This window comes from Symphodus melops, assembly GCF_947650265.1.
Source record: "Symphodus melops genome assembly, chromosome: 13".
NCBI classification, from domain to species: domain Eukaryota; kingdom Metazoa; phylum Chordata; class Actinopteri; order Labriformes; family Labridae; genus Symphodus; species Symphodus melops.
In genome coordinates this window covers 6554347-6576037 of record NC_136703.1, presented here as the reverse complement: position 1 = coordinate 6576037, position 21691 = coordinate 6554347, and the positions used below count along the sequence as shown (strand labels likewise).

The 21691-nt window shown below is 41.9% G+C and overlaps 1 protein-coding gene across 2 annotated transcripts in view; it reads left to right on the top strand.

Annotated features, from left to right (window-relative positions):
• The window catches only part of LOC306833666 (helicase ARIP4-like), a 179175-nt gene that overhangs the window by 103097 nt on the left and 54387 nt on the right, over positions 1–21691 (top strand). Inside the window, exon 1 of one of the 2 annotated variants that reach the window (XM_079359091.1) lies at positions 910–1237. The exons of the other annotated variant lie outside the window; for it this stretch is intronic. The gene's annotated coding sequence lies outside the window, so the exon portion shown is untranslated. Of the gene's footprint in view, positions 1–909; positions 1238–21691 lie in introns of those variants that run through there. 2 annotated transcript variants of the gene reach the window in all.

The window sequence follows — 21691 nt, the reverse complement described above, 5'->3', positions numbered from 1 at the left end:
TTTTCTCATTTAACAAACTGATTATAGGTGTCTCAAAACTAAACTACTGTGGGAGATGGGAGAGAGGAAAATGCAGGCACAGTCTTTCCACACCCAGGCTGTGATCTGTACAGAGAAGACCTCAAGTCTAATCAGAAACACACCAAATAGAAGCTCACATATCAGATCTGATCACGGTTCCAAGAGGTTGTATGGATATTTTTTCCACTCTCATTTTCAACAATCTTTCTGAGGATAATAGGTCGGTATGAAATGGATTTAATTGGCACTTCAGTTTATTTCATGTGTTTTCTTTGTTTTGTAGTGATGGATTCTCATAGGCAAACACAGTTTGGGTACATGCTGTACTTACTTTATTCAGAACAACCTGAACCTGATGAACTGCTCTGTTACTTATCCCTCTTCACCCAGAGTGTGAAGGGAGGTGTGGTAGAATTTTGTTAAAAGTCATGAATTTGTTGAGCAGTTTAAAATGTGTAGGGTCGAATTTAAAGGATGTCATTAGAAATGAATTATAACACCAAAAAAAACATCCAGTTTTAATATTGGAAATGTAGCTTGTATTTTGTTTTGTTGTTTTTTATACGCCTCGTTAAATGTAAGAATTGTAGAAATACTGACGTTTAAACCCTGTGGTTGTCTTTTTCTGCATGGCCTAGCTTGTTTTTTTTCAATTGTTTTGTGTTGTTGAGATAGTTGTTGTTAATGTTGTTGATTTGTGACGTTATTGTTAATATTGATAAATTAAATGAGAATCGGGAAAAAAATGTTAATTTAAACGCTAAAAAAATAGTAACGTGAGTGTTTTGTTTTCTCCCCATTTCTCTCAATTAAATCACAGCAGTGGAGAATCCACCGGGAGCCTAGCAACCAGTTACATTTGCCTGAAAATCAAAACAAAACTAAAAAAATATGTTTTTCAACACAGGGATTTGATCACATCTTCGGGTGTTTTTTTTTTGTTTAAATTTTTTTTGTAAACTTTGGTTAATATGTATAAACATTTGTAGACTATCCTCGGTGACCCCCAACAGTTAGGATGCTCGTGCACTTCCGGAACTTTCGTAATGCCTGTTTGTGCGGAGCGCGTGCAGGGACCCACAGCACCGGCCCTCCTCTTTTAGCAAAAAAACTGATGAATGAGTGAAGGCGACCAAGCCTGCCCAGCATCTCATTCCCACTTCTCAAACAACAGCTTTTCACTTGAAGAGAGTCATCGCAGAAACGGGGACGGAAGGTAACATACCGGCGATTCATTTCCGCTTTTTAGTGTTTCTTTCTGTTTTTTTGTTTTTGTTTTAAAGTCCGAAACACGGAGCGTTAATTATGCTCAGACAAAAGAGGAGCACGCTGCACTTGTGCACCTCCGCTTCCTCCTGTCTGCAGTGCTGTTGCAGCCTCCTTCCGTGTTATGAAACAAGCACGCGGTATTCTTTTGTTTTTTTCACAACAAGCCCTCGGAACAAGTCGTGACCGCGGCTCTGTTGAAGGCAGCGGGACACCCAGAACAACACACTCACTTGACACATCAGTGGGGTTAAATAGCCTAGTTGATACGAACGAGCACCTAATATGTCTGTTACCTAACATCCAGTTAGGCTATGAGGGCAAACCAGAATGGAAGAAGCTTATGTAAAGGCTTATGTAAATTAGTGGTTAAATGTCAAGTCAGCTGCCTTACATGTCCATTATCGCATAAATCAGTTATGATCACTTTCGTGCAGAGTGCATTTGAACCCCCGAAGTTGTTGTAAGTTCAATGGGTCAGTTAAATAACAGACATTGAGGCTCAAGATGGCTCATAGCTCTGTGTTGCACTTTTGAGTGCATCCAGCTTACTCATCACTTCATGGTGATACCTAGAAGTAAGATCAGCAGTTATCACACATATTGTATGTAGGCTTGTTATGGCAGGTAGTGTGGCCTGTTAGAAACAGTAAGATGGAAGATGTTTGCTATCTTCCTACTAGTCAAAGAGGTGTTACTGTTGTTCCATATGGACCTGAAGGGACGAAGTAGAAGGTGTACTTTCAGGGATTCATATAGTCTCAGCGGAAACAAAGCTAGCACTTCATAGTGCCTTGTTGACATTTTAATATTTAAAAATATATTCATATATATTTTGGGACTTTTACAACAGAAAAGAGACGTAAAGGGTTCATATTTTAACTTTGTTTCATGCTGTTTTGTTGTTTTGAGGTGTGAGTCTGACAGCAATCGGTAGTTATCGTCATGTTGGCTGAACTCCACAAGTGTTGCTGTTGGTTTCTTTCTGTTTCCTCACCCCAGCTCATTGACTCACAGGAACACACCAACAGAGGCAATTCAGAGAGAAATAAAATGCATGGAAGCTCTTTGTACTCAAAATGGAAAAAACTACAGTTCACATGTGCACTTAACCATAGATACTTTACCAAATGGCAAAATATGATATTGAGAATTGTTGCCCCCCTAGGCTAACTTTCTCAGAGAACACACTAAAGTTGGAGCTGAATTTCTCGACAAGTTTGCACAAGAGTGCTAGTTTGGTTTAAAACTTTCCTTTTAAAAACATTAAAAATGTTACTAAGGTTATTTTTCATTGCACTCTCTATTGAAATGTGCAAAACAAACATAACTGGTTCAGATATTACCCACAATGCAACTCAACCACCAATAGTGCTGAAGACGATTTTTTTTATGCTAGTAGCAGCTAACACAACATTAAGAAATGTTATCAGACTTCACAGAACATTGTGTATCCCACCAATGTTTGATTCCCTGCTAATTTCTGAAAACTGTGGCTGATTAGATAACTTGGAGTGTTTCAGCTATAACTCCCCAGTTTGATCACTTTTTTTAACTCTCTGTTTTCACTCTATGATGTACACCCTTTTTGCTCCATGTACATCAGTCATTTCCCCATATTCCCCAGACTAAGAACTTCTACTTTTGCAGAAAGTTTTGAACTTCGTATATGTAGGCGGCGAGAGATAGTGAGAGCTGAAGAGAAAAGATACAAAGTGAGAGACAAGCCTTTAAATCAATAGCCATGTCTTCTTGTTGGAGTTCATTCTGGTCAATTGAGGTCAGTGTGGGTGTTGCTCACAGTATGGATTTCTGTCTGTGTTGTCGAATGTGAGTGTAAAAACGGCAGCTTTAGACAGAATCCCCGCAGCAAAAACTTTAAGAGTGAAACTTCTGTTTTTTTTTTTTTTTTTTTTGCTTGCTGCAAGAACCCATCATCTATCGTTTTGATCTTTGAAGAAGGCTTTACTTCATATGGAGCTAGTTCGCACTTTCTACGGGGAAAAAAAAAATACGAAGGGCGCTGGCAGATTGAGGATTCCAGCTGTTTGCATTCACACATGCAGCTCCTCCTGCAAGTAACAGGAGTTCTGTGGAAGTGTGAAAGCACTATGAGCCAAAGTTGTCGATTTTTCAGTGCTTGTAGTGGAAATATGTGTTTGTGGTGCTTTCTTTTCAGACACCAGACTGTCTGACTTTGAACTTGAAAGATGTTCGAATTGTTTAGAAAACACATACGTCTCATTTTAAGATTTAAATTTGGCTGCAACATATCACGATGTCGTCATTTTGAACACACCCAAATTCAAGGAAGGCTTGTCATTTCTCGTTATACTTTTGTACATGGGGTAAACAATCCCACTCTTGGCAATTCATGCTTCATCCGATATTCTTTACGGACTTAAAGGTGCATTTGATTAAGAATGTTGAAGAGAAATATAACGTTGGTAGACTGCAGCTGGTTTCTTGAATGTACATTGGATTTAGGTCGAGCTGAGACCCAGATTTTGTTTATTTTGACATCGATGACACGTCTGTGGTAGTGGGCTGCTTGGACGTACTGCCAAAACGCCACTGGAGATGACTTACGAAAGTGAAATGAACGTATGAGGCATGGGCAACAGCTCTGCTTGACATTCAGCTTTCCAGTTACACAAGCCCTGCACATTTTAGAGTCCTATGCTTTGATTGTGACCAGCTCAAAGAGCGATGTTAAATAATGCTCTTTAATGTTGTAATTTGTAATAAAATTAATATTTAACACCTTTCAGGTAGGTGGGGAAGAATAGTACAGTGAGACTGGTTGAGGCTGTTATGTGAAGGTCATTTTGTAGATTTAAGCCTAAAACATTTTTTAGAATCCATGAAAACAAGGACAACAAAAGAAGTGTTGTGTTTGTATTTTTGGGTCAGTGTAGTTTAAGTATCTAGGCAAAGAAGGTAAATTGAGAGCGATGGGGAAACACTGCAGATGCTTTACTGTTTTGGATGGGTGGGGTCCCCTGTAGAGTTTTGTGAAATGTTGGAAGTCACAAACCAAAAAAGGTAGGGAACTCTACGATAGATGAGATCAGGGGCCTGTTACATTGAAGTGAGTTACATATACTCTGGGTCTCTTTGGATTCTCTAACCCTGACATAACACATCTTGCTTAACAGTCATTCAAAGCTGGTTATCAACCTGATAGGTAAACACAGTTTCAATAAAAGGGGCGGAGTTAACTTCATCTAACCTATCACAATCATCACTGCGTCATATCAAACAAACCCACTCTGTCTCCCTGGTTTCTGTCTCTGTCCACTTTCCTCCCTCTATATTAAAGGCAAAATGCCGAAAATAAATCTTTAAACAATATAAAGACGTTCAAGACAAACAGGGACCCAAAGACTGAAGTTACACTGCTGCAGGAACAAATGCAGGAAGGACTTTAATGTGCAAACTTATATTTTCTGACTCTTTCATGTTTCTAGTAGAAACATGAAAGAGTTTGAGAAGTTCTATTTCAGCTGCAGCTCTGATCATCACAAACAGCGGAGACACTAAACATTCATATAGAGATCATTCAAAGCCATAAAAAGCTATTCGTAATTGTACATCTTAAAAACACAACACTGCTCTGGAGCAGGTTTGGTGTGCAGCACAAGTTACCCATACCCAGGTAAGACGCGAACCACCCCTGTAGGACTGAAAAACCCAGAGTAAACCCTGAAGTGACCTCGCTAACCCCCAAGTGCTGCTTCATAGTACAGGCCCCAGGAAGGGAATTAGGGTGACATTAGACTCACCGACCTGATAGTTTGAAACAGCGGGGGGGTGACATATGGAAGCACCCGCATCTCTCCGACCTGCTGTGCTTGTAAAACAGCGAGGTTGGGAGAATGATAGATGGAGGGCGGTGCAGTCTGACCGACCTCCTGCGCTCATACTCAAAGATGACTGAAGCGTCACAGCAGGGTGTGAAGATGGAAGTAGAGATTTAGTTTCAGTTTTACCCTCGCTCGGTATTGCCAGAGAGTTGTAACCACCCAGGCAGAAGAGGAGGGTGGATGTGCGCTGGAATGTAGGGCGACTGAGACACTGACCTCCACTGTTTCTCATGTTTTAGTAATTCTTTAAAAACATGTAGGGAGTCAATACAGCAAACGCTTTATGATTTTTTCTTCTTTTAAGGGGAGTTAAAAAAATTTAGGTTAGGGTCTGCAATCTCTTTTTTTCCTCTTGTCATCACAGGACACATGGAGAAAAAAAGACAGAATACCTATGCATTACAAATGTAATTTGATGTGGATAACACGATCTGAAACTGGAGCTGGAACGAAGTGATGAAAGGAGAGCTGGACAAAGGGATGTAAGTGTAATAGGGCAGCAGGGGGATCAGTTGTCGGAGGATTGGACAATTGAAAGGTCACAGATCCCATTCATACTTCAGACAAACTGTCCTTAACTGTGACATTTGATTTGTTGAGTCTAAGCACGCATCACCCTCAAAGTCCAGTTCGTCTGACTTGGGCGAGTGCTCCGTTCTGTGCTCAAACTCGGTACACTTCCTCGTCCCTGGCATGCTTGGAATAGGTGTGCGCGGTACAGTTCAAGGTTCTTTATTGTCAATTTCAAAATATGTCCGACATACAGTGAAATCGAAATTACGTTTCCCCCCTCCCCACGGTGCAATGTAGATAAAAAAGGTACGGTAAATAAAATAAAACAAGGTAAAAAAGATAAATAATATTTACATTAATAAACCTAAATGTGCAAAAAGTACAAAGTTAAATAAAATGGAGTATAAAACAAGATTATAAGAAAAGTGAAACTTGTGCATGCGTGCAATGTGCAATAAGTGACCAGGGTTCTGTTTCAATGTTCAAACAGGAGGAGGTTCCAATGTTCAGTGTTCATGGGGGCAGAGGGAAGGGAAGGGAGGGAAGAGAGGGGAGAGAGTTCAGCTTCCTGACAGCTTGGTGGAAGAAGTTGTTTCTCAGTCTGGTAGAGCCGGCCCGCAGGCTGCGGTACCGTCTCCCCGATGGCAGGAGGCTGAAGAGGCTGTGTGAGGGGTGGGTGGGGTCACTCACAATGCGGGTTGCTTTGCGGGTGAGGCGGGTGCCGTAGAGGTCCAGAAGAGAGGGGAGCGGGACACTGATGATCCGTTCAGCCGCCTTCACTGTGCGCTGCAGGGTCTTGTGGTTGGCAGCAGTGCAGCTCCCCAGCCACACAGTGATGCAGCTGGTCAGGATGCTCTCGATGGTGCCTCTGTAGAAGGAGCACATGATGGGTGGGGGTGCTCGTGCTCTCTTCAGCTTACGGAGGAAGTAGAGGCGCTGCTGGGACTTCTTGGCCAGTGATGTGGTGTTGGCTGTCCAGGAGAGATCCTCACTGATGTGGACCCCCAGGAACTTGGTGCTGCTCACTCTCTCCACAGCAGCACCGTCGATGGTCAGGGGGGGTTTGGGAGTGGGGGCCCTCCGGAAGTCGACGACCACCTCCTTGGTCTTGTCGATATTCAGGAAGAGGTTGTTGTCTTTGCACTACGTGGCCAGTTGGCCCACCTCCATCCTGTAGTGCGTCTCATCGTTGTTGGAGATGAGACCGACCACTGTTGTGTCGTCCGCGAACTTCACAATGTGGTTGCTGCTGAAGGATGGAGTGCAGTCGTGGGTCAGCAGCGTGAAGAGCAGGGGGCTGAGCACACAGCCTTGGGGGGCCCCAGTGCTCAGGATGGTGGTTTTTGATGCGTTGCCGCCAACCTGCACAGTCTGAGGCCTCTCGCTAAGGAAGTCCAGCAGCCAGTTGCACAGGGAAGTGCTGAGCCCCAGCTGGTCCAGTTTGCCGATCAGCTGCTGAGGGATGATGGTGTTGAATGCTGAACTGAAGTCTATGAACAGCATTCTGATTTCAGTTTTTGGAGTCCAGGTGGGTGAGGGCTGGGTGAAGAGCAGAGCAGATTGCATCCTCAGTTGATCTGTTGCCCCGGTATGCAAACTGGTAGGGGTCTAGGGTGGAGGGAAGGGAGGATTTGATGTGGGCCATGACTAATCTTTCAAAGCACTTCATGATGATGGGGGTCAGTGCAACGGGTCTATAGTCATTTAAAGTGGATGATGATGGCTTCTTTGGAATGGGTATGATGGTGGTCGTTTTGAAGCATGTTGGAACAACAGTCTGCCTCAGAGAAGTGTTGAAAATGTCTGTGAAGACATCTTTGAGCTCCTCTGCACAGTCCTTCAGCACACGGCCAGAAATGTTGTCTGGACCTGCAGCCTTGCGGGTGTTGATGTTGAAGAAGGTTCTCTTCACGCTGGCTGCAGTCAGGCACAGGGTCTGGTCGTGGGGAGGAGGGGTGGTCTTCTGTGCGGGCATGCTATTGTTTGCTTCAAACCTGGCAAAGAAGCTGTTTAGGTTGTTCAGCAGAGAGGTGTTGTTGTCACAGGTCTGTGGCTTAGGTTTGTAGTCCGTGATGGTCTGGATACCACGCCACAGGCTCTGCGCGTCTCTGCTGTCCTTGAAGTGTCTGGTTACTTTAAGTGAGTAGCTGTGTTTAGCTTTCCTGATGCCACGGGACAGGTTGGCCCTCGCTGTTCTCAGGCCGACTGCATCTCCAGCTCTGAAGGCGATGTTCCTGGCCCTCAGTAGCCCGCGTACCTCTCCTGTCAGCCATGGCTTCTGGTTAGCCCGGGTGGTGATAGTTCTGGTGGTGGTGACATCATCAATGCATTTGCCGTTGTAGGACGTAACAGTGTCAGAGTACTCCTCAATGTCTGTGTGGTTGTTGTAGGTGGCTGCCTGCTTAAACATCTCCCAGTCTGTGGTTTCAAAGCAGTCCTGCAGTGCAGCAGAAGCCCCCTCTGGCCACACACATACCTGCTTCAGAACTGGTTTGGTGACTTTTACCCTGGGTCTGTAAGCTGGCATTAGCATTACACTGATGTGATCAGAGTGGCCAATCTGGGGGAGGGGTGAAGCCTTGTAAGCACCTTTAACAGATGTTACCTTCTCTTGTGGGGAAGTTTACATGTTGGTGGAAGTGGGGTAAAACCGTCTTGAGATTTGCATGGTTAAAATCTCCCGCGATGATGAAAAATCCGTCTGGATGGGCTGTCTGTTGCTCACTGATGGCGTTGTAAACTTCCCAAAGTGCATCAACTCTATCCGCGTTGTTGTTAGTGGGGGGGATATACACAACGACGAGCAGGGTCGCTGTAATCTCCCTCGGTTGATAAAAAGGACAGCACTTTACGATCATAAACTCCGCCAGCGGTGAACAGTGTTTACATACCACAGCTGCATCCCGACACCAAGCATCCCTGATGTAGACACAGACTCCACCACCTTTCTTCTTTCCTCCTTTAATAAGGATTCTGTCCGAACGGTAGCATGTGAATTGTTCAAGCTGAACGGCGGAGTCCGGGATGCGTTCGTTCAGCCATGTCTCTGTGAATATGTACGCACAGCCGTCCCTAACGTCGCGATGCGCAGCTCTCATCAGCTCTATATGGTCCATTTTATTGTCCAAAGATCTTACATTTGCCAGTAAAAGAGTCGGAAGAGCGGTCCTGTAGGGCATTTTAGCGAGCCTCGCTTTTATGCCTCCACGTTTACCTCTCTTTTGTTTTCGCTCGCACCGTTTGCGTTTACGTCTCCTCTCCAGGGGGTAAGCTGGCGCGCGAAGTAATCCCAAAGTTTGAAGCTGTTGTTTTAGGGATTCCGGTAATAAATCCACAGAAATGCCATTACTGTTTGAGTCCAGTAGAAACTTGCGGCTGTAATTGAGTTTTTCCATAGTAAGAAAAACGGGAAAAGTCAAAAGAAAGTAAGAAAAAAGTGAAAACACGTTCTATAGGGAGAGCGAGGGGCCGCTGCGACTGCTCACGCCGCCAGTCAGTCAAAGACTGACACGTTGTTCATGAACGTGAAGTTCATGGATCACCACTATATGGTCTTGTTCTCTCTGTTGTTCTCCAATGCTCAGACGTGGCCTTCCATTAATTGTATTAAAAAAAATTCAATTAGTCCGCTGTCCGCCTGTCTTTTGATGCATGCTTCATGATCACATAAAGCCTTACATGTGTTGTATTGCGATGTTATTTAGACTACAAAAAGCTAACTATGCTCAGGCCCGATAAGTCCTGGAGCATTTTGACTACAGGCCGGGGGGGGGGGCAATTTTGCTCGAGCAGAGTCAGGGACAACTCGTCCTAGTGTCAGTGCGGCCAAAGAAACACCTCTGAGAGCGCGATCACTTTGGCAATCCGTACTGTGCCGCGCTTAAACATGATTGGCCTCCACTTCGCCATTCCCCCGCTGGCCAGCTCGCACTGCTCCAGAACAGAGAGGCCTGAGCACGGTTACCTCTAACGTTGTAATACAGCACATGCATAGCTCTATGTTATTATGAAGCGTGCCCAGTTTACAAGATAGGCGGACTCGAGGAGAAGGAGTGATCGCATCCCTTTGTTCATCCACTTGTTTAATACATGACAAGAAGTATTGCTAAAAAGAAAAATTTATTCAGAAGCAACTTAGCTGTAAGTATACTGCTAGTTCACAATAGAGGAATAAATGACAGTATTTGTAAGATCAGATTTTACATAGACACAGAGTGTTGCACCTTAAAGGCTGTGTGGGCTGTAAGCTGTAGTCACATAATGAAAAAGCATATTGTTGCCTTTTTTCTTCACAACTTCTTTTCCTTAAATGGGAAAACTCGAACAAGCCGTTGTTTTGGAAAAAGGAACTCCCTTCAGGGCCTCATCCTGCGGGGGATGTCTAAACTTTTAATGGTTTCGCGTCATCTTTCTCGATACTCTCTTCCTCAGAACTTTTTCTTCGGAGACAAAGCTTTCATAGAAGCCTGTCGGGATTTGTTCGAGTGTGAGTTGTAGATCTCTTTAAAATGGGTGGAATCTGTCTTTCTATGAGCTGTCTTCATCCTTTTTTGCTTTTTTTTACTCCAATCTTTGCTGTGGTGATGACCGTGGTGACATGGCAGGCTGTAATTCTTTTAAATCATTCGTTCCTCAAACAAAGCTCCTTCCTATATTTATCATATTTTACATCTGTAATAGACATCATCTTTCTTTGAGCCCTCAGCGGTATCTTGAAATGTTTGGTTTTTTTTGTCAGAGAAAAGAATTAAAGACCTTTTTTTTTTCTTTGCGAGATATGAATGATGGATTTCAGCCGTCTTATAGGAGCAAATAATATTGTGCGCGCTTGCGTGTGTGTTTGCATGCCTGTAACTGCACCTGTTATTTTCACGTTTGCACCTCGCTCACATCTGTCGTCTTGTTCATCTTCATCTGTGTGTCTAAATCACCGCTTGCATCGCTCAGTATTTGTTGTCGTTTGAGCTCATTTGTTGGTCAGTAACATCTGTTCAAAGTGGTTGCGTCACGTTTGTCCATCATGAAATAACAGTGTGTGTTCTTTACGGAGGACTCGGGAGCCTCACAAAGATAAGCTCACAGATTAATATTCATAAAACATAAATGCACACTGTAGTCACTTAAGTACTATCTTAATGATATATAATTCAATGATAAGAACACTCTGAAAAGGGTATTTATTTATGGTGCAAGATAAATGTAAAGGTCATGATGTCCTAAAAGACGTTTTTTCTTTGCTGGTTGTTTAACTCTCTTTAGTCTCATTAATGATTAAGCTCAGGGGTCACAAAGGGTTGCAGTGATTAAAGTAATGGGGCCAATAATAGCAGTCTGTTTGTTATGCAAGATAAAGAGGACTCATATAGAAGATAAACCAAGAATAAGGTTTTCTAACGATAATTAAACAATGTTTAAGTTAATTATTAGTAACATGTTACTTACTCCAAAATATTTTAACAAAATTCAGAACAGTTCTTGTTCTAATAAAAATATGAAAACCAATGAAATAGATGTTAGAATTTGCTTTCTTTATTAATCCCTGAGGGAGATTCTGCTTTCACAGAATCTTATTAAAGACATGCTTCTCACACACACACGACCTGCGGACATGCTTTAGTGAGAGAGCTGCCGCAACACAGGGAGCGTTGCCAAAACGGTTGGGGGTCCGGTGCCTTGCTCAAGGGGACCTCAGCAGTATTCAGGAAGTGAGCTAAATAAAAATACAGAAATAAAGACAGGCATCAAAAAAGGAGTTTTATCAATGAAAATAAACATTCACAAAATGTTAATTAAAGCATTTAAAAATGGACTTGTTGACTATTACAGAATCACAAAGGTTTGTAAAAGGCTACAAAGAGGCAGTGGGCGGGAATATTAGACAACTGATCGCTGATAACTGATCACTACATATTTTGGTATAAACGAAAACTCAACCGCAGTCTGACTTTACATCATGTTTGATCAAGCTGACTACCTTGGTGGCTTGCAACATAAGAAAATTAAATACAATTTTATAATTTTTTGGTTTAATTGGTGTATCTTTATGCCGTTTTTTTTTCGATGGCAGGAGAGACATGAGATTATAGATGTGTAAAAAAATCTGATTAACTGTTGATAGAAATTATTTTTTAAACTGTTGCGAAGGAATAAAATCATTTTGAAATAGGGACTACATTTTAATTTGTCTCTACAATGTTTTTTTCCCCCTCTCCTTCTTCCTGAAGCGAGCAAACAATCAATATATTAATCAGCTTTGCAGGCAGCATAAGACACCCTCGTTGTGGCTGAGTTAAGATATGTTAAGCAGAGGAGACCCTTCCCCACTTATGTCCCCATGTGAACCCTGAAGAACCCACTGAACCCACTAACCCCTTTGTGATTGGTTGGACTTCAGCCAGCAGCACCCAATAGGAGATCACTGATTTCTGATCTCTCCCTGTATGCTTCTGGACCCCTCCCCCTTTCAAACGTATGGACTCAGAAGGTATAGAGTAATGGTGTCAGGCAGCTCCTGCGTTACTGACGCTGCACAGATGTTTAGAGTGAACGTATCTCCTGTTGTCATTTGTCAACCACTTAAGGAATCACTTTCTTCATTGTTTGGTTTGAACCACAACCAAAGATATGATCAATGGTGGATGTAGTTTTTTTTTCTTTCTTTTTCTGCTTCCTTCATTGTGAAATTTTCTTTTTATTCTGCAGGACAAAAAGGAGCTAAGGTAGGAGGGAGATAGATATGACACACGGGTGGGATTGACCTGAAGGTTTACTTATTTAAACAAATCTCTGCGAAAGGAGTCCATGCAGGTCAGCTTTGTTTAGTGATCCAATTCACTTTGGTGTATTGATGGATGTTTGTGTGTGTGCGTGAGAAACCTTGAGGCCAAATGTAGGCTTGTCCTGAATAAACTCGTATGTGAGGGAGGTATTTACAGGCTCAGAGACAGAATTAGATCAACTGTGTCCAAATTAGAACGAGGAGACTGTTGGTTAGAGGAATGTGTTAAAGGTCATGCACTGTTCTCTCGGCTGGGGCCAGATTTAGATGTAGTACTCTGAGACCTGGTTATTTAGAGGAGTGTTGTTTAACACCATGGAAACCAAGCAAATTCTGCACTTCAAGGAACATAAGTCATAAAACATACATTTGCATGAATGTGAACAGAATCATGTTGACAAAACTGTCAGGTTGTGGTAGTGATAATGCTCTGACAAGGTTAATGAATCGTATGTATGTATGTATTAATTCTGACTAATGTTGCAGTATTCGAAATCCGTCTTAGTCTCAAGACTGGTCTCCGGCCGCTTTTCAAAGATCTCGGACGTGAAAAGCATTTTTACTCTGGCTTGTCTCGTTCTCAGACTGGGCGGACTGCATATTTTAAATCACGACTAGTTAAGACCACCACTGAAAGTTTATTTTTTGCACATGATGACTTTGATTAGAAAGAAAACACCCCTTTGTAAAAGCACTAATGATATTCATTTCTGTGTTACGTCTGCAACCTTCCTGGTCTTACGTTCTAAACTACTGACACACCTGCTTCACACAAGATGAGGATTTTTTTTATTGATATTTGTGGTCTTAGTCTTGTCTCAGTCTCTGTGTTGCCCTGCCTTGGTCTTGGTCTTGAATCTGTCTCAATCCCTAATCTTGGTTTTGTCTCTGCCTCAGAGCTCTCTGGTCTTAGTGTGGTCTTGACTACAACACTACTTCTGACACACACAGAGTAGAATTATGAAATTACAAAACAGATGGAGCGACCGGTTTCTTTAAAACTTTACAAATATTTAGAGCTTGACATTGTTACTTTTTAAGACAAAGTTGGACCTTGAATATACTATAACTATTTTGTGAGCTGCAGCTTTTTCTGTCCACCTTCTTTCTTCCACTTTATCATTGCAGAAATGGGAGGAAATGTCAAAGAGGCATTCTCTCTCTCTCTCACTATACCATTAGTTTCTCCTCCTTTCCCACAGACCTGGAGAACCACACATTCCTTTGCCTCCCTGCTATGTTTACAAGTATGTGCTTTCCTGTTTGTTACCGGCAAGACTGTTCCTATTGGTTGATGATAATAGTCAGTCACGTCATTAAAAAACACAATTTGAATAATACACAAGTAAAGACCTGGGGTAACATGAAACATTTTATTGTAACGAGAAAGAAAAATGGAATGAGTTTTATGAGCACCTTACACCAAACGACTGAGATCCCAGAGGACGCCAGCAAAACTCTTTTTTTTTTCTTTTTTTCCCCAACTTTGGACATGACTTCGATCTCATTTGAAATGTTGTTTGGTGTCAGACCAGCATAAAATGCCAAGTAAGCTTTTAACCCAAACAGTAAACATGGTTTGTAGTCGTGAACTTTAACAAAGTCGGAACCAGACCGGTCCAACTTTTTCTCTCCACTGACTAAAAGCCCCCTTAAGGATTCTTAAGTTTTTAGCATTTGCATGAGCTAATTAAGTCCTCAGAGACTTCAAGAGAAGTCTACAAACGCAGGGCTTTTATTAGTGTGTGCTATGTTTATGAAAATGACAGAAATAAGCTGACTTGATGGGTTAACCCCCTCCCTCCAAACCCCCATCACCAGGCTTTAGTGTTGTGTAATTCTGTTACACAAGTGAGGGGCTGTGACTGCAGATCATATTTGTCTGTAAGCAAGTCCAGTATAAAAGGATGCTGTTATACAATGTCCGTTTTCAGAGTCATAAATCCAAGCGTTGGTGGTTTTAATAATCTTGAGAGTGACCTGCATTTGGTTATCTAAGGTGACAGCTCGACGCTTAGCATCGTTCTCAATGTAAAGACATTAAATCTAATCTGTGGAAATGCTTGTTTTTCCTACGTCTAAGCAATTTGGGGCTTTTCTTTTTTACCATCACTTAATTTAATCCTTTTTTCTTCCTGCGTTTATGTAATCTTCAAGTTGCATCTTTTTTCTAAAAAAAAAAGTTATGAAAGTTTACACAATCTTCTGTTCTTTTAGTCGTTATGGAAATGTTCAATAGAAAATTGGAGAATGAGTCTTAGTCTTATTTCTGGAAATTGTGTTTTTTTAAAAAAAAGCCAAGAATTCAAATGATTCTCTGCATTGACAAACATATTCTCAGAATTTTTTTGAATTGAATTGTGACAAAGGAACTTTTCAGGAAAGTCCCCCCAACAACCCTCCCCCCTCTCTCTTTCTCTCTGTCGCTCTCTCTCTTTCTCTCTGTCGCTCTCTCTCTCTCTCTGTCTTTTTTCCCTGTTTGTCTCCTCCCTCATTTAAATCTACTTTGAGATCCTGCTGGTTTTATAATAAGGCTGTGGTACACACTCTTCAATACTGCTGACAGCACAACCTAAGGTGTGTGTCTGTGTGTGTATAGGTGCTTAAATGAGGACTCTAGGGCTTCTTTCCGTTTTTGTGGAAACCACCTTGAATATCCTCAAACCTGTGAGGACTTTTTTGGAACCTTTTTTCAGTCATCATTTCTAAACCATTTAAGTGTGAGGCTGAATTATATTTTGGCACATGGGAACAACGTGTTTCACTGGCAAACTTGATTGCAAGAGTTTATTTAGTGTGGTATAATAAAATTCAAGCCCCCTGGAAGACGAGGAGACTTTGTGTGTTTGTCTACAGTTTGTACAGTGAGTGTGTGTGTGTGTGTGTGTGTTCATCTTCTACATCTTGTGTAACTTCTTTTTCTTTTAGTAAGCTGAACAGTGGCATTATTAGCCAGATCTTATGTAAGGCAGCTTATGCAAGAAACCATCTTCTCACTGCCCTCCTTCATCACTGCTTTTCATTTCTTTTAGCCCCCCCATCGCTCTCTCCATCTTTCTTAGAGGCTTTCGCTTTGCATCTGAGTGTGCACATGTGAAGTGCATTCTCTCTGTTAACCATGCGGTAGGAAACATCTCGTGTATTAATATACTGAGAAAGTGGAGCAATGATGTAAAAGCAAGTACAGCGGCTGTATCGCCTCTGTGTGTTTTTTTCCATGAAATAGGCATGATGTAAAAAAAAGTCGGTGTTGAAGTCGAAGTGTAATCTTGATTGGTGGACAAATCCAGACCTCAGCCTTACGGGGGGACGTTTCTCCGTGAAGAAACTCCTCATCAAAGTGTCTTTCCGTTCGGACTTAAACTTGTGAGTCAGGTTCTTTTCAAAAACAAGCTGAATCAGCTGGGCCTTGCGTCTGTGCAGCATACTGCGCCGATGCTCTGAGAAGACGCATCAAGTTGTTGGGGCACAAGTGTTTTAAGGTGTGGACGAAGCAACAGCATCTGACGCTGCTGAGGCATGATATCATAACATTATATGAATACATGACATTGAAAGGGAAGAGAATCAAGCAGCTTCAGTACGTAGGGAGATTCTCGTGTCTTTAGGTGATGAGCCGTTTTCAGATATGCACTCCTGAATGTATGTTAATAAATTCAAGATGATCACTCTGGAGATTCTCCCGACCTATATATATATATATATGCATGTATATATATATATATATATATATATATATATATATATATATATATATTTATGTATGTATGTATATATATATATATATGCATGTATATGCTCCTCACAACGGGAGACTATCCCCAACAGGCGTCATCAAAAAATGACATAGGAGCTGATGAAGCAACAGTCTGCTATATGATGCTATAATGTAAATATTTGCCATTATTTCAACGTGTAATTCAAAAGCATCACACTTCTCAAATAGCAAGCAAAGAACAACATGCTGACGAACAGAAAGCGTAAAGCAGCCGTTTAATTACCTGCACGGAGATCGTAGCGGTGTTAGGCAGGGCTAAGAGTTCGAGAACCCAGTAATGCAGAACACAGAGTCGGAGGCAGGAAGCAGGTGCAAAAGGAAATTTAATGATCAACAGGACTCTATGAAGATCCTGAAGTTCAGGGGAGGGTCAAGGGCCGAGTCGAGCTGGTGCGTTTGAGTCTGCTGGGATGAAGAGTTGTCTGAGGAATCCAGATAGTTGCAGGAGTGGGATGGAGGCAGGAGTTGAGCGCCGGGAAACTGTCAACGAAGGAGAACAAGGTTAGAATGATAGGTACTGAACAATAGGAAATAGGATTTTCTGATAAGCAGCTAGAACACGACTGACTGCGTAAACAGAGTCTAAGATCTGGCAGAGTGGTGGAGTTGAAGCCCAGTATTTGTAGCAGAGTTGATTGAAGATGAAGAGCAGCTGCAGCCCAACTCCTACACACCTGAGTCCACTCCTGCAATCAAGAACACACACACACTGCAGGCCAGGATTAAGCAGTGGTCATGACAAGCGGTGTGATTGATGCAGTCCATGCATCGTGCAGCAGTCGCAGTACATGTATATAAACGTCACTCCCCCTTCCATTGGCTCGAGGTGAACTCTCCGGAGAATATCCTGCTGCGTACTCACATCAGCTCACTCGGACCTGCTGCAGAAGAAATACGAAAGGTCTGGCAGGAGAAACTCCGGGTGAAGTCATTAAAAAAGTTTGACTGGTTATGTTCACAAATATGACTCCTCTGGGAGATATCAGGATAAAGTTGCTGACTTTGAACAAGCAATTTATTTCTTTGCTGTTCAGACATAGTCCGCACTCTGATCTGTCTGGATCAGCTGTCCTGATACGACATGCTTCACTGATGAAAATAATGTGATGCGTCTCAAATGCATTCTGGATGTCTAAATCCTGACTCAAGGCACAAATTCTTTCCCCCCGGAAAGCAACTGACTGTGCCAAGAAATATACCTTGTCACTCTTAAGTTAATGATAATTGTCACGTTAATTTAAGTAAAGCTGACTTTTTTTTCTTCCTCGTGTTCATGTCCTTGCGTATAAAAGTGAAAATATTGTATGTTCAGGTTGTTAATTCTTGTTTTACAGAAAGTCCAGGTTTTACTTTGATAGTGAACATATTCTGACATGGAGTCCATGTGCATTGTTTTGCATGTTCAGACTGGTCATTTTTGGAGGAGATCAGGCGACCGTGTCCTATTTTTCTATTTAGAGAAATGTAGGTTATGTAACCCCTCCCCCCCTTTGGCCATCAGGGTGTTTTTTAGGACACCAGACAGACCACCCTGCGCCCCCCCCCCTTTTCCCCTTCCCTCTCCAAAAACACCCCCTCTCCCACAATCCCCCTGGCTGTGAATCTCCCCGATTATCTTTTATCTCCCCTCTGTGTGTTTTATGTTTTGCCCTCATCAGCAGCCTGTGCTCACATTCAGTGATTTTTAAATAGTTTGTGTCCCAGCTGAAAGTACAACTAAACTCAAACTCTCATACTGGCTGCATTATAAATTGTGTCTTATTTTGGTAGTGTGTTAAGGAAGATGATTATGGATCAAGGGGTCTAATATGTGGGCTTCTATTGTATGATTTATTTATTTATTTCTAAAACCTCTGTGAGCAATAGCTTTTTTTCCTCTGGTCTTTTAGTGCAGCCGTGACTCAGCAGGACTTCCTGTTCCGTGCATTGGCATTGTTTACAGTCTCACAGGAGCTTGAAAAGCTGGATTGATTTTTGTTGTGAGTCAACATCTACAAACTAATTGTATGGCTGTTTGTAGAGATGAATTAAAAGTAAATAGTGGGACAGTGAGAGCTGATATTTCATCATGGCCGAATATGTTCTGCCCTTTCTGCTCTCCACGCACCAACTGTTTTAGGACAATAAACAAAGCCCAGTGAAACCCAAGTACACATAACTAGGACTACAAACAGAACCAGAACACTGTGGGAACCAAAAGTTATGCCATTCTATCTGATTCTGCTTTGACATGCTGACAAGAGTCGTCAGCAATCAAGTAAAATATGTGAGGTGCATCTTAATTTAATAAAGTGCCTCATTTCAGATAATATGGTCAAAATATTCTGTTGTATTAAGTTGAATCACTTGCGTCAGAGGCAACCTTAAAACTACTCGTGTCGAATGACTAAGTGTGTCAGATCAGTGTGACACTGTGACTAATAATGTTTTCATTCACTTGTACGGATTGGATACAACAACACAATCACCTGAACAAAACAGTGAGATGGATAACCGCCACAGTCCTCCAACAAATCCTCCCTATCTGAAGTTTTATATTCAAACTGTGTCCAACATTTACATTTAACCTCCAAGTAGGCCTTCACAATAAAAAGAAAAATATGCGATGTGCAATAACATTTTTCAATCTCCCAAAAACAAATAAATAAAAATAAAGAGTACATAGAACTCTAACTGCTGTTCTTTATGTTTCATACATAACCTGAGTTTGCGACAGGCCTTTCCTAAATCCAAAATAAATCTTCAGAACCATTTACTTTCCTCCACTTCACTTGCACAAAAAAGGTCAAAAAAGCTAGCTGTAGCTTCATTTCACTCCATTCAAAATTAAACATTATCCTGGACCTCCATCCAATAGGTGCAGGGTACGCATGCTGAGGGAGAACGCACTGATTGACTCCATTCAAGTTTTATTTTAATGAAGTTAGACTTTACCGATGTGTTTTTTGTGAAGGCTCATATCACAATAACATTATCCTGAATAATTTCTCAGCCCTACCTCTGAGGTTACGGGCTGAATTTAAGGAAGTGATTACTTACTTTTTCCTTGATTAGACCGACAGAGAGGAAGAAGATGGAGAAAGAGGCTTTACATGCAGCAAGTTAAAAATAGACGTTAGTGCGGTGTTTATGGTATCATCACATTTTACAACATTTGTGTCATTTTGTACACTGTGCGATCTACGGATTTAAAAAAAAAAATTAAAAAAAAATGAAGCATCAGATTCACCAAGTTACTATGGGCTTGAAGAATTAGTTTAATGTTGCACATTTACATCTAGTTATAAAGGTTGTGTAAGAAGCCTGACCTACATGCTGGACCAACAGGGAACAGCGTAGACTAGCCAACATATACTGTATGTTATGTAACTGTTATTTTACAGCCTCAAGGAACAACATGAGCAGGAGAGTTTGGCCTGCTTTCATCTGCTATATAAAGTTACATAAAGCTCCATGGCAGGGAATCAAGTGGATTCTGGCTGGATGTGACTTCCAAGTTATGTAGGGTAATAACAGGCTATAGAGTGTCTGTGGGAGCTTCATGGATATGTTTGACTGTGTAAGGCAAATGAGATTACCTTCAGTTCTTGTTTTTTCAATAACTGTGAGTCTTCACAGTGGTTCTGTTTGTTTTTGGAGTCTGCAGTCCAACAGAAAAAAAATATCCCTGTGACCCAATGTGTAAAGGCTCATCATCAAACTGATTCAGCTGCTCAAGTAAAGTCTGCTTTAGTACCAGTAATATTCTCAGAAGTGTGACCTCTTGATGACAGCTTTTATCGTGCCAGTTTGGGATATGGTACCCTTGGATTTGCAGCCTGAGACATAGATGGAAAAACAGTATGTTCCCACACTCAAGTAATAATCACACTTACAGAAAGACCTCTCAGCCAAAATCTGCAGCCAACATTCTCCTGGCGTCTAATGTTACATAAGTATGTCACTGATCCACCTACTGTATGTTCTAGTTCCAAATGTTCTGTATGTGGGCTTTACTAGCTGTGTACAGTCTGTGGTTTAAAAGTACAACCATTTCTCATGCACTGGGCTTTTTTGAGGAACTAATCGAAAGCAGGCTTGTTCATTTTTTTTTTAATCTGAGCGTCAAAGGATGGAAGCACCCGTCCTCCTAAACTTTCCTTCAGCAACACACAGAAGTCTCATTCCAGCTGCTGCAGGGTTGCTTTTGGGCTGATCAGGGTTGCAGAAGATAATAAATCCGTGCCATGCCTTGCCGTGCCAACACACAGTTAGGTCTCCTCCAGCTTGCATGTTAAATAAGAGAGCGGATCCTGCACAACATGATAGGACCTTCATTTTAATTGTCCAGTGCTGTGGACAGAAAACTACAACTCAACCAGGCAAACAGCTTTCACCACCATGATTTGCTTGGAGCAATTTAGGTCACATGAGCATGTGACCACACTTAAGCCCTGTTTCCACCCAGCAGTCCAGTCCAGTACGGATCGGTACAGTTTGATTAAGCCCGAACCCGTTTGCGTTTCCACAGCCACCCGTGCCCTATTTGGTAGGCGGCGTGTAAGCTGGATGACGATAGCCGCTATGTAAATAGTCATATGATAGCAGCTAACCACTAACTAATAAAATCAACAAAGGAGAAAAACGCTTCACAAACAAAACCAACGCTGGAAGACATCCAGCAGTTCATCCACTTTGTCATGTGGCAGGTGACCAAGCCGGATCGCTCGGTGGAAACAAGGCTTTAGGGTAGTAAAACTGACCTAACATCAGAAAATTAGCATTGTCATTGTTTGCATAAAAACATCCTGTTTGAGGCATTTAGACCAAAGAACTGTTGTGCTTGAAGGCATCTTCACAGAGCTGCAAGCCAGGACTTAGTTAGCATCCATCCATTCATCCATCCAAATATTAATAAAATCGCTTTTTTCTGTTCGACTTTCCACGTGTACATTTTCTTTTCATTTCATTTTTGTGTACCGTTTTCTCATCCTCTTCCTTATGTCGACGATGAACCCGAAACCTCCCCACATGACTAATTTGAAAGATGGCAGTGCTTTCTCATACTGCCTCTCATCATCGCTCATCTGGTGTGAATTGTTGTCATCTTTCCCAACTTCAGAGCATAGTGACTGGATATTACCTCGTTCCTTTTCCCAGCGAATGGACTCACAGGCACACACAAACAGAGCCAGTTCAGAGAGAAATACTTTGCATGGAAACTCCTACGTAAAACGATATCAACATCAGTATCAGCCAATATTGGCCTTGTTGACAGACATCTGCGCGTCGGCCAATGTTATGGCATGAACCGATGTCAGAAGACTACGTTTATTTGTTGTGCCAAAATCAATTAAATGCTGACTTCTAGTACACCTAACTACTGAGTCAGAGAAGAGGTTTTTTTTATTGCCAAACTAGTCACGTGTTAAACAAACTCTGACTTGTTTTCTTTGTGAAATATGTGAGAAAATGGTGGCGGGTGGGAGT